The 11803-nt window shown below is 45.9% G+C and overlaps 1 long non-coding RNA gene across 1 annotated transcript in view; it reads left to right on the forward strand.

Annotated features, from left to right (window-relative positions):
- The first annotated feature begins 5 nt into the window (after window positions 1-5).
- Window positions 6-11803, forward strand: part of LOC105548168 — a 40137-nt gene continuing 28339 nt past the window's right edge. The window contains exons 1-2 of the long non-coding RNA XR_001007348.1: window positions 6-94; window positions 10054-10056. This is a non-coding gene — a long non-coding RNA (uncharacterized LOC105548168). The remainder of the gene's footprint in view (window positions 95-10053; window positions 10057-11803) is intronic.

Genomic DNA, 11803 nt, shown 5'->3' on the forward strand with positions numbered 1-11803 from the left:
CAGGCCCCCAGCCCCCAGCCCTCAGCCCTGGCCCTGGCCCGACCTCCGGCATTGCTCCGCGGCTGGAAGCGCAATGCCGTTCTTACTGTGCTCCGTTGCAACCATTTTTACTTTCTTTGAACTTTTTTTTTAAAAATACGGAGTCTTACTCTGTAGCCTTGGCTGGAGTGCAGTGGCGCGATCTCGGTTCACCACAACCTCCGCCTCCTGGGTTCAAGCGATTCTCCTGCCTCAGCTTCCTGAGTAGCTGGGACTACAGGAGCGCCATGCCTGGCTAATTTTTTGTATTTTTAGTAGAGACGGGGTTTCACTATGTTGGCCAGGCTGGTCTCGAACTCCTGACCTCGTGATCTGCCTGCCTCGGCCTTCCAAAGTGCTAGGATTACAGGCGTGAGCTAACTCTTACTTTGTTTTCTGCTTAAAACTCACATGATCTAATTGGCATGTCTCCAAGCAAACACGCTCCAGCCCTTAAGAAATGTGCTCTCTGTGCTAAAACCTTGTTACAATGTCTTAAGTCACGGTCCAAAAAGCCAGATTGTTTTCTCAGACACTGTCAAATAGCTCTGCATTCACCGCTGCTGTATCTTTCCTACTCTTCCAGAATCTCTGCTTTCAGTTGGAAGAAGTGGAAATGCCCCCTTATGTTCGCAAGGTTTTCAGCTTTTGCCCAGGCATTGTTCTGTAGAAGCGCTTTGTGGGTTACTTGTGGAAGTGCTATTCAACCCTGTGTAAGGCAGTAGGAGCAGAGAGAGGTCAGAAAGTTTGGTAAATTCTGTGACATACTCCAGATTCATAGTTTAGAAAAACAGCACCTCCACCGGCTGCAGTGGCTCATGCCTGTAATCCCAACACTTTAGGAGGCAGAGGTGGGAGGATCTCTGGAAACAAGGAGCTGGAGATCAGCCTGGGCAACACAGGGAGACCCCCCACCTCCACCCCCATATCTACAAAAATTTTAAATATTAGTTAGGCTTGGTGGTTCTCCCCTGTAGTCCCAGCTATTTGAGAGCCCAGGAATTTGAGGCCTCAGTGAGCTACAATTGTGCCACTGCACTCCAGCCTGGATGACAAAGCAAGACCCTGTCTCAAAACAAACAAATTTTAGCATTATATGCCCACCGTTTTGCACCTTGCTTCTTCCACTTGAGGCAAGCTTGTCCAATCTGCAGACCGTGGGCCTCAGGTGGCGCAGGACTGCTTTGAATGCATCTCAACACAAATTTGTAAACTTTCTTAAAATATTATGAGATTTTTGGGCTGCGTGCAGTGGCTCATGCCTGTAATCCCAGCACTTTGGGAGGCCGAGGCAGGCAGATCACCTGAGATCAGGAGATCAAGACCAGCCTGGCAAACATGGAGAAACCCCATCTCTACTAAAATACAAAAAATTAGCTGGGCGTGGTGGCACACACCTGTAGTCCTAGCTACTAGGGAGGCTGAGGCAGAAGAATCGCTTGAACCTGGGAGGCAGAGGTTGCAGTGAGCCGAAATTGTGCCACTGCACTCCAGCCTGGGCAACAGAATGAGACTCCATCTCTAAATAAATAAATAGATTTTTTGGCAATTTAAAAAAATATAGCTAGCTTATCAGTTACTGTTAGTGTTAGTGTATTTTATGTGTGGCCCAAGACAATTCTTCTTCCAGTGTGGCCCAGGGAAGCCAAAAGATTGGACACCCCCGAAAGGGTATATCCTGGAAGTATATCTTTCCAAGTGAGTCTATATAGAGCTGCTCATGGTTTTTGTGACTGCATAGTATTGTGTCCAGAGTTGATTCCTTCCGGTGGGTTCTTGGTCTCACTGACTTCAAGAATGAAGCTGTGGACCTTCATAGTGAGTGTTACAGCTCTTAAAGGTGGCACAGACCCAAACAGTGAGCAGCAGCAAGATTTATTGTGAAGTGTGAAAGAACAAAGCTTCCACTGCATGGAAGGGGACCCAAGTGGGTTACTGCTGCCGGTTGGGGTGGCCAGCTTTTATTCCCCTATTTGTCCCTGCCCACGTCCTGCTGATTGGTCTATTTTACAGAGCGCTGATTGGCCCATTTTACTGAGTGTTGATTGGTCCATTTTACAGAGTGCTGATTGGTGCATTTACAATCCTTTAGCTAGACATGGAGCACTGATTGGTGCATTTACAATCCTCTAGCTAGACAGAAAAGTTCTCCAAGTCCCCACTCGACCCAGGAAGTCTGGCTTCACCTCTCAATCCCCACTCCAAACAGGACACCCCAACTGCTGTTGGGAATTGGGCAATGACCACTCTAGCTACTTCCTGCTGGATAGGGGTGAAGAAGCAGCCCTGCAGTTGTAGTATCCTCCAAAGGGGAACTCTTTAGGCCAGTCAAAGGGCCAGTAGGTTGGTCCAGGGGTCCTCAGTAGAAATTATTAGTTGAGCTCATTTGGAATTCCATTTGTAAGACCATCTGTAGCTTGATGGCCTCGATCCTAGAGGAAACAAATTTGACAAGGAGGTTAAAAATACAGGGCCGGAAGGAGAGTAATAGCAAGATGGCTGTCACGGGACCTAGAAAGGAGAGAAGCCATCTTGCCCAACTCCAGAGGTTGGTATAAGAGTTTGAGAGGCGTTGTTTGATTTCAGAAGCCTTTTCCTGTAAACGCCAGGCAGCATCTCGTACTATCCCTGACTGGTTGGTGTAAAAACAATACTCTTCCGCTAAGAAGGTTCAGAGTCCTCCTTTCTCAGCAGTGAGGAGGTCTAGGCCTCGGTGGTTTTGGAGAGTTGCTGCTGCCAAAGAGTCTATTTGGGATTGTAGAGTAAGGATAGATTCTGTTATTTCTTGTAAACTGTCTAAGAAATCCTTTGAGAGTGTGTGGTAGTAGGATAATGAAATAGATAAACCTGCTATTCTAGTTCCTGTAGCAGTGGCCATTTCTAACCCTATAAGTAGGGGTATTAGTTGTATGGCCCAGTGCTGACGGACTTGAGCTTTGAGGGGCACTGATAGGGTCTGATTTCCATAAGATTAGAAGTTAGGATAATACATGTTACACTGTTAACTTTTAGCAAACTTCACTTTTGTTGGAAACCTTGTAAGTTTGGGATTTTAATTTTTCTCTGCTATTAATAAAATCTCATTCAGTTCATATTCACTTAGAATTGGTATAGAAGGCTCCTTCCTGATTCTGTAAGTACTTAAAGGTTTGGCTGAGTGCAAACAGCTCACATGTTTGAGCAGACCAATTATTGGGTAATTTTCCTAATTCTGCTTCTACAAGAGTTTCCTTATCACTTACTGAATAGCCATTGTGTCTTTTTCCCTTAATCCCCCAGAAGGAACCATCTATTGTCCTGTCCTGAAGGGAATTCCTCCTATATCTGGTTGGATCTTTGTGTAGTAATTAATTAAGATTCCCTGTTAGAAAACCTGCTGGGTTAAGGATTTTTGACAGGAAGGCTATGGGTCGTCAGTGGCCTCAGTGCTTTTGGGCTACACTCTTGTTTACACTGACCACTGACAACAAGGTGGTATTGGAGTGTTACAGGGTCATGGAGAAGACCTTCAATTATCATTTATAGGTTTTAAATTTACCCTGGCTTTTAAAGCAATAGGGCACACTGTTTTTTCTTTACTACTTCTCTCTCTTTCTCTTTGACTTTCTGTTTCGCTCTTTGACTCCTTCTCTGTCTCTGTCTCTTCCCCTCTTGCTCTTTGACTGCCTCTTTGTCTGTCTCTTCCTCTGCCTGTCTCTCTCTTTGACTCCTCCTTTGTCTGTCTCTTCCTCTCTCTCTTTCCTTATCTCTTTGACTTTCTGTCTCTCTCTCTTCCTCTCTCTCTGACTTACTGTCTCTCTGTCTCTTCCTCTCTCTCTTTCTCGTTCTCTTTCTCTCTGACTTTCTGTCTCTTTCTTTCTCTCTTTCTCTTTGACTTTCTGTCTCTTTTTCTTTCTCTGTCTCTCTCTTTCTGTCTCTCCCTTCTGCCCCCTTTGACTTTCGCTTCGGCAGTGTAAGACTGCCACCTCCTTGGGTGTTTGCACTGCGTGCAATAACTCCATGATTTCATTGTGGTATTTAATGGGGGTTCCCCCACAGGTTAGGCATTCCCTTTCTTTCCATATTGCAGCATGGGCATGTAGGATTAGATAAGCATACTTGCTATCAGTATACACATTTATTCTTTTTCCCTTTCCCAGTTCTAAGTCTTGGGTAAGTGCCACTAGTTCTGCTAACTGGGTGCTGGTCCCTGGGGGAAGAGGCTTACTTTCAAGTACTGTTACATCACTAACTATGGCATAACCTGCCTTTCATATGGCATTCTCCACAAATGAACTTCCATTGGTATATAGGTTAAGGTCAGGATTAGCTAAGGGATTTCTAAGAGATCCTCTCGGTGGCGTAAGTCTGGACTATAATTTGTTAACAGTCATGCTCAATTGGTTCTCCATCCTCTGAGAGAAAAGTGGCAGGGTTGAGGGCCACACGTGTGCTTATTTGAAGCACCGGTCCCTAAAGAAGTAGCACCTGGTATCTGAGCAGGTGGTTGTCTGATAGCCATAAACTTCCTTTGGCACCTAGTATGCCATTTACATCATGAGTAATCCAGATAGTGAGATACTTTCCTTGTATTATTTTGATAGCCTCTGACACTAAGACGGCCACCGCCGCTACGACCCATAAACAGTGAGGCTGGCCTTTTGCTGCTGCATCAATTTCCTTACTTAGGTATGCCACTGGTTGTGGGGTTGTCCCATGAGTCTGAGTAAGGACTCCAAGAGCTATTCCTGCTCTCTCTGTGATGTATAAAGAGAAGTTTTGTCCTGTGGGAAGGCTTAAGGATGGAGCTTGTACTAGGGCCTGCTTTAAGGTTTTGAAGGCTGTTTCTGCCTCTGGTTCCCATTCCACTAGATGAGTATTTGCCTTCTGGGTCTCCTTGATTAGAGTATAGAGTGGTCTGGCCATCTCGCTGTATCCAGGGATCCATAGTCGACAAAAGCCAGTGATTCCAAGGAACCCACAACTGTTTTAATGTCTTAGAGCGAGGATAAGCCAGTATAGGCTGTATTCATTCCTTGCTGAGGGCCCTGGTTCCTCTGGCTAAGATTAGGCCTAGATATTTGACTTGTAGGCAGAGCTGGGCCTTTGATTTATACACCTTGTACCCTTGATTAGCTAGAAAGTTCAAGAGATCCAGAGTAGCCTGCTGGCATGACGCTTCCAAACTGGTAGCCAAAAGTGAATCATCCACATACTGAAGGACCAGAGTGCCTGGACTTGAGAAGTGGCCTGGATCTTGCCCCAGTGCCTGACCAAACAGATGAGGGCTATCCCTAAATGCTTGGGGCAAGACCGTCCATGTAAGTTGGGATGTGTGGTCTTGTGGGATCCTCAAAGGCAAAGAGAAACTGGGAGTCAGAGTGCAGGGGAATACAGAAGAAGGCATCCTTGAGGTCCAGAACTGTGAACCATTCTGCTTCCTCTGGTATTTGAGAGAGCAGGGGAATACAAAAGGTGGCATCCTTGAGGTCCAGAACTGTGAACCATTCTGCTTCCTCTGGTATTTGAGAGAGCAGGGTATAGGAGTTGGGTACAACTGGATATAGAGGAATTACTGCCTCAATGATGAGTCTAAGATCTTGTGCTAGTCTCCACTGACCGTTTGGTTTTTGTACTCCTAGAATTGGGGTGTTGCAGGGACTGCTTCATTTTCTTACTAAGTCTTGAGCTTTTAAATGTCTAACAATATCCTGTAATCCTTTGTGAGTTTCAGGCCTTAAGAGATATTGCCTTTGATAAGGAAAAGTGGTGGGGTCTTTTAGCCTGATTTGGACTGGGGGGGCATTTTTTGCCCTTCCGAATTGTCCTTCTGATACCCAGACTTCAGGATTGATTCCCTCCTCAAGCAGGGGACAACAAATGGATAACTTGTTCCCCATATTCACGTAGATGATAGCTCCAGCTTTGGCTAATATGTCCCTCCCTAATAAGGGTGTGAGACTTTCAGGCATAATGAGAAAGGCGTGTGACAAAAGCAAAGTCTCCCAATTACAACTCAGGAGGTGGGAGAAATACCTGGTTAAAGGCTGTCCCAGGATTCCTCGGATGGTAACGGACCTCAAGGACAGCTCTCTGGGACAGGAGATTAACACTGAGAAAGCCGCACCAGTGTCCAGGAGGAAGTCAATTTCCTGGCCCTCAATGGTTAAACATACCCGGGGTTCAGTGAGGGTGATGACATGAGCTGGCGCTTGCCCTGGGCACCCTCAGTCCTTTTGTTGGATCAGCTGGTTGGGGGCTTCTGACCCAGAGAAACTTTGCACCTTCCAGTGATTGGCTCGGCATAGTGGACATGGGCGAGGGGGCAGCTTGTTTCTTGTTGGACAATCTTTTTTAAAGTGTCCTTGTACACCACACTGATAACAAACCCTACCGGGTGATTGGCCTGCTCCATTTTCTGTCCTTTCTGAACTACCAAGGTTTGTTTGTCTGAGGGCCATGACTAAGGCTGCAGCCTTTCTCTGATCTCGCTTTTCCTTTTTGGCCTGCTCCTCTTGGTCCCTATTATAGAAGACCGAAGTTGCCAGGTTTAATAATGCCTCCAGATTTTGTTCAGGGCCCAGGGCTCGCTTTTGGAGCTTTCTCCTGATATCTGCAGCTGATTGGGTAATAAACTTATCTTTTAGGATTAATTGACCCTCGAGGAAGTCAGGTGACAGGGGAGTATATTTTCTTAAGGCCTCCCATAGCCACTTGAGGAAGGCAGAAGGATTTTCTTCCTTTCCCTGAGTTATGGTGGACATCATTGAATAATTTATGGGCTTTTTCCTAATTCTCCTTAGTCCTTCTAGAACACAGGTCAGCAGATGTTTATGACTCCAGTCCCCATGATGTGAGTCTAGGTCCCATTGGGGATCCATACTGGGGACGGCTTGCTGACCAGTAGGGAATTTGTCCCTTTCTTTGGCTGTCATTCTATCATCCACTTGACTAAGATACCAGGTATCTCCAAACTCTCGGGCTGCAGCTAAAGCCACATTCTTTTCATTAAAGGCCAGGGTTTGATCTAACAATAGCATGACATCTCTCCAAGTGAAATAGAAGGTTTGCCCTAGACCCTGTAGGACATCTATATACCCTTCAGGATCATCTGAAAACGTCCCCAGGTCTGCCTTGGTCTGCTTTAAATCAGAGAGGGAGAAGGGGACATGTACCCAGGTTGGGCCAAATTCCCCTCACCCTACAGCTTGAAGGGATCATAACCGATAGCCCAGGGGTTTTTGTGGTCTCTTGGAGATTTCTTTACTTCTTTCCTTCTGGGTAGGGGAGATTAGAGGAGGATTATCATTAATAGGAAGGGGAGCTGTAGGGAGGCTAGGATATGGGGGTAAGCTGAGAGGTCCTCCTGTGGGATGTAAATTGCAAGCTTTGCATAGTTGTGAATTCTCCTTCAATGAAAAGAAAGCTTGGACATAAGGTATTTCACTCCATTTGCCTTCCCTCTTACAGAAAAGGTCAAGCAGGAGGACAGTATTGTAATTTATACTTCCCTCAGGTGGCCATTTTTTCCCATCAGAGAGAGAATATTGGGGCCAGGCCATAGTGCAGAAAAAAAATAAGCCGCTTCTTTTTCAGGGTTTGTGGGTCAAATTGGTCTCAATGGCTTAGGATGCATTTCAAGGGTGAGCCTGTTGATGCCTGAGTGTTTCCCATCTGAAAGAAAAAACCGCCCATGGTTTTGGTTTGTTTGTTCCCCTCACTGGCCCAAGAACCCACAACGGTCCCTGGACCCTGCTGATAGGAACAGTTGTGCTCACCGACGCAGCAGCAGAAACCTCACTTGCCCAAGAACCTGCAACGGTCCCTGGACCCTGCTGATCAGAATAGTTGTGCTCACCGACGCAGCAGCAGAAACCCTAGTTTTCCTCTTAGACCACAAAGAGGACCAAGGAAGGTCAGATTTAGTGGCCCTTACCGACACATTCTCAGAAACCTGTTAGAGTCCTAAGTGTTCTCCTGCTAGTATTGGGACCTTACCCCTGTCCTATAAAGGTATTATGCCCAAAAAGGCCGGGTGTGGTGGCTCACGCCTGTAATCCCAGCACTTTGGGAGGCTGAGGTGGGCGGATCACCTGAGGTCAGGAGTTCGAAATCAGCCTGGCCAACATGGTGAAACACTGTCTCTACTACAAAATACAAAAATTAGCCAGGCATGGTGGCAGGCGCCTTAGTCCCAGCTACTTGGGAGGCAGAGGCAGGAGAACCATTTGAACCCGGGAGGTGGAGGTTGTAGTGAGCCGAGATCAAGCCATTGCACTCAAGCCTGGGGGACAAGAACGAGACTTCTCTCAAAAAAAAAAAAAAAAAAAAAAAAAAAAAAAAAAAAGATGTTATGCCCCCAAAAATGAAGTGGAGGGCCATATCCTGAGGGAGGGAAGGGATCTCCAGGGTTGGAAGAGTGACGCCTTTTGTCCTCGCTTCTCATCATATGAATAGGAAGGATATCATTTCTGAGGCTCCCCATATCCTAGCTTCAGGAATAGCTTTTGTTAGACCTGCTAGTCTGAGGAGGGATCCTAAAATTCCAGATAGTGCCCCCCCACCACCGACAGGGCTTTGGGCAAAAAATATGTCTTTCTGATTGCTGAGCCCAGGTACCTAAAGAAGGGAACAGAGTCCTGAAGTTTATACTAGAAATCATTCTTCTAGGAGAAACTAGAAAAGCACCGGAGACAGGGAGTGGTTTTTAAAAGTGGGACAAGTCTCAGAGAAGAGAGTGGGAGGAAGTTTGTCTGATAGGGGTTGAGACCCAGGAGGCAAGAATCAGGATAGATAGGATAGATGGGCGAGTCTTGTTTGGGCGACATGACTTTGAGAGTTCTGCTCATGGCTACAGGGTCAACCAACTTTTTGTCGGGACCCCAGAGCTGAATGGCTTTCCTCTCTGTTGACCCTCAGCTCAGTCCAGAAGTATAGGAAAAGTGGAAACTGGTTCTAGTTAAACCAACACTCCCAACTCCTAAGAGTTGGGGGTTGTTAGAGAGCGCTTTCCCAGAAAGCCTGACACCTGTGTCTTTAGTCTGGCGGCTGCGCTAGTTGCTTTTAACTGGCCAACAGGTGCCTGGTATTTAGCCCCTGAATGCTAAGGAAAAATAGGACAGACTAGCAAGCGAAAGGGGTCCAATGGTACCCACTGCTTGGCGATAGTCCCATCTGGGTTGCCAGGATGTGTCTGGAGTTGGTTCCTTCCAGTGAGTAGTTGGTCTCACTGACTTCAAGAATGAACCCATGGACCTCCACGGTGAGTGTTACAGCTCTTAAAGGTGGCACGGACCCAAAGAGTGAGCAGCAGCAAGATTTATTGTGAAGAGCAAAAGAACGAAGCTTCCACAGTGTGGAAGGGGACCCGAGCAGGTTGCTGCTGCTGGCTGGGGTGGCCAGGTTTTATTTCCTTATTGGTCCCCACCCACATCCTGCTGATTGGTCCATTTTACAGAGTGCTGATTGAGCCATTTACAATCCTTTAGCTAGACACAGAGTGCTGATTGGTGCATTTTTACAGAGTGCTGATTGGTGCATTTCCAAGCCTTTAGCTAGACATAGAGTGCTGATTGGTGCATTTTTACAGAGTGCTGATTGGTGCATTTACAATCCTTTAGCTAGACGTAGAGCACTGATTGGTGCATTTTTAGAGTGCTAATTGGTGCATTTACAATCCTTTAGCTAGACACAGAGCACTGATTGGTGCATTTACAATCCTTTAGCTAGACACAAAAGCTCTCCAAGCCTCTATCCCATTAGCTAGACACAGCGTGCTGATTGGTGCATTTACAATCCTTTAGCTAGACACAGAGTGCTGATTTGTGTGTTTTACAGAGTGCTGATTGGTGCATCTACAGTCCTTTAGACACAGAGTGCTGATTGGTGCATTTACAATCCTTTAGCTAGACAGAAAAGCTTCCCAAGACCCCACTTGACCCAGGAAGTCCAACTGGCTTCACCTCTCAGTATGACACTGCTAGTTGTACCACTGCATATTGAATCAATGTCATACTGGTGGACTTTTATGTTACTTTTAATTTTTTGCTCTTGCAGACTGTTTCAGTGAATATTTTTGTACATGTGTCATTTAAAATATATACTTATAGGCCTGGTGTGGTGGCTTATGCTTGCAATCCCAGCACTTTGGGAGGCTGAGGCAGGCAGATCTCCTGAGGCCAGGAGTTCGAGACCAGCCTGGCCAACATGGCAAAACACTGTCTGTACAAGAAGTACAAAAATTAGCCGGGCATGGTGGCACATGCCTGTAGTTCCAGCTACCTGGGAGGCTGAGGCAGGAGAATCGCTTGAACCCGGGAGGCGGTGGTTGCAGTGAGCCAAGATCCCGCCACTACACTCTAGCTGAGGTGACAGAGTGAGAGTGTGTGTGTGTATCTATATTTATATATATTTACTTATAGAATATATAGAATAAATTCATAGACTATATGTAGAATGAATACATATAGAATACATTCCTTGAAGCAGAATTTCTAGATCAATGAATATGGCACTAACAATTTTGATTGGCCATGAGGAAGCTCTATCCAGTGATCTCTTGAACACTGTGGCTGTGAGCCATCCCCTTCCTCAGAGTCTCTGCTGTTGCTATCAAGGGCAACTGTTTCCACTTGCAGAATCCTCCCTCTTTTCTGGAGTATGTGATAAAACGTCTTATCTAGTGGATTTGTATAAATCCTTCATGCACGGAGAATGCTTTGTATATGTGGTGTAATGTGGCTGGTTCAACTTTTTTTTTTCCACAACCTTTTACTTGTCATCATAATCCTGGTTATGGAAGCCCTCTGCTGACTTCCTGGCATCTTCCTTCTTTTCCTCTGTTTCGTTCTCCCTCCTCCTCCTCCTCCACTACCAGCAGACTTCATATAATTTCACCCACTAAAAGGACACTTTTTTTCCTTTTCTTTTTCTTCTCCTCCTCTCCTTAATTTCAACTCCACTAGGCTACAGTTCCCAGTTATTCAATCAAATGAATCTAGGTGTTGCTGTACAGCTATTTTGTAGACGTGATTAGAGTCCACAGCCATTTGACTTTAAGTAAGGGAGATTATCCTTGATAATCTGGGTGAGTCTGATTCAATCTGTTGAAAGGCCTTAAGACCAGAGCTGAAGGCCCTGTGAACAGTATTCTCCCTGTGAATAGTAGCTTTAGCATGTGCCTGAGAGTTCCAGCCTGCTCTTCTTGATGGCCCACCCTACGGATTTCAGACTCGGATTTCACCCTACAGATTTCACTCCCTACAACAGTGTTAGCCCATTTCTTGCAATGAATCTCTTCATATATATCTTCTACTGGTTCTGTTTCTCTGATTGAACCCTGACTGATACATCCTTCAAGGTATTTCCTCCATCCAGTCTGGGAACTCATTTCATTGATAAGACAAGCATAGGGAGGGACTCCTCAGACCCTTTTATCTGCCCCTCAAGGGGAAAACCAATTTCAGTGAATAATTACAGAGAACTACCATTGCCTCTGATAGAAAATAAAACATTCTTCAGGGCCCAGAAAGAGTTTCCCAGTGTCAGGAGCCATGTGCCATGGTAGTCAAATGGAACCACCCTATTGTTGCTTATTTGGTTGGCTGATGTCAAAATGCTGTTAATTGCATAAAAAAGAGAGTAGGCCAGGCACATTGGCTCATGCCTGTAGTCTCAACTATTAATATTTGGGAGGCTGAGGTGGGAGGCTTCAGCCCAGGAAATCAAGGTTGCAATGAGCTGTGATTGAGCCACTGCACTGCAGCCTGGGTGACAGAATGAGACCCTGTCTCAAAAAAAAAAAAAA

This window comes from Mandrillus leucophaeus, unplaced genomic scaffold (assembly GCF_000951045.1).
Source record: "Mandrillus leucophaeus isolate KB7577 unplaced genomic scaffold, Mleu.le_1.0 Scaffold401, whole genome shotgun sequence".
NCBI lineage: Eukaryota > Metazoa > Chordata > Mammalia > Primates > Cercopithecidae > Mandrillus > Mandrillus leucophaeus.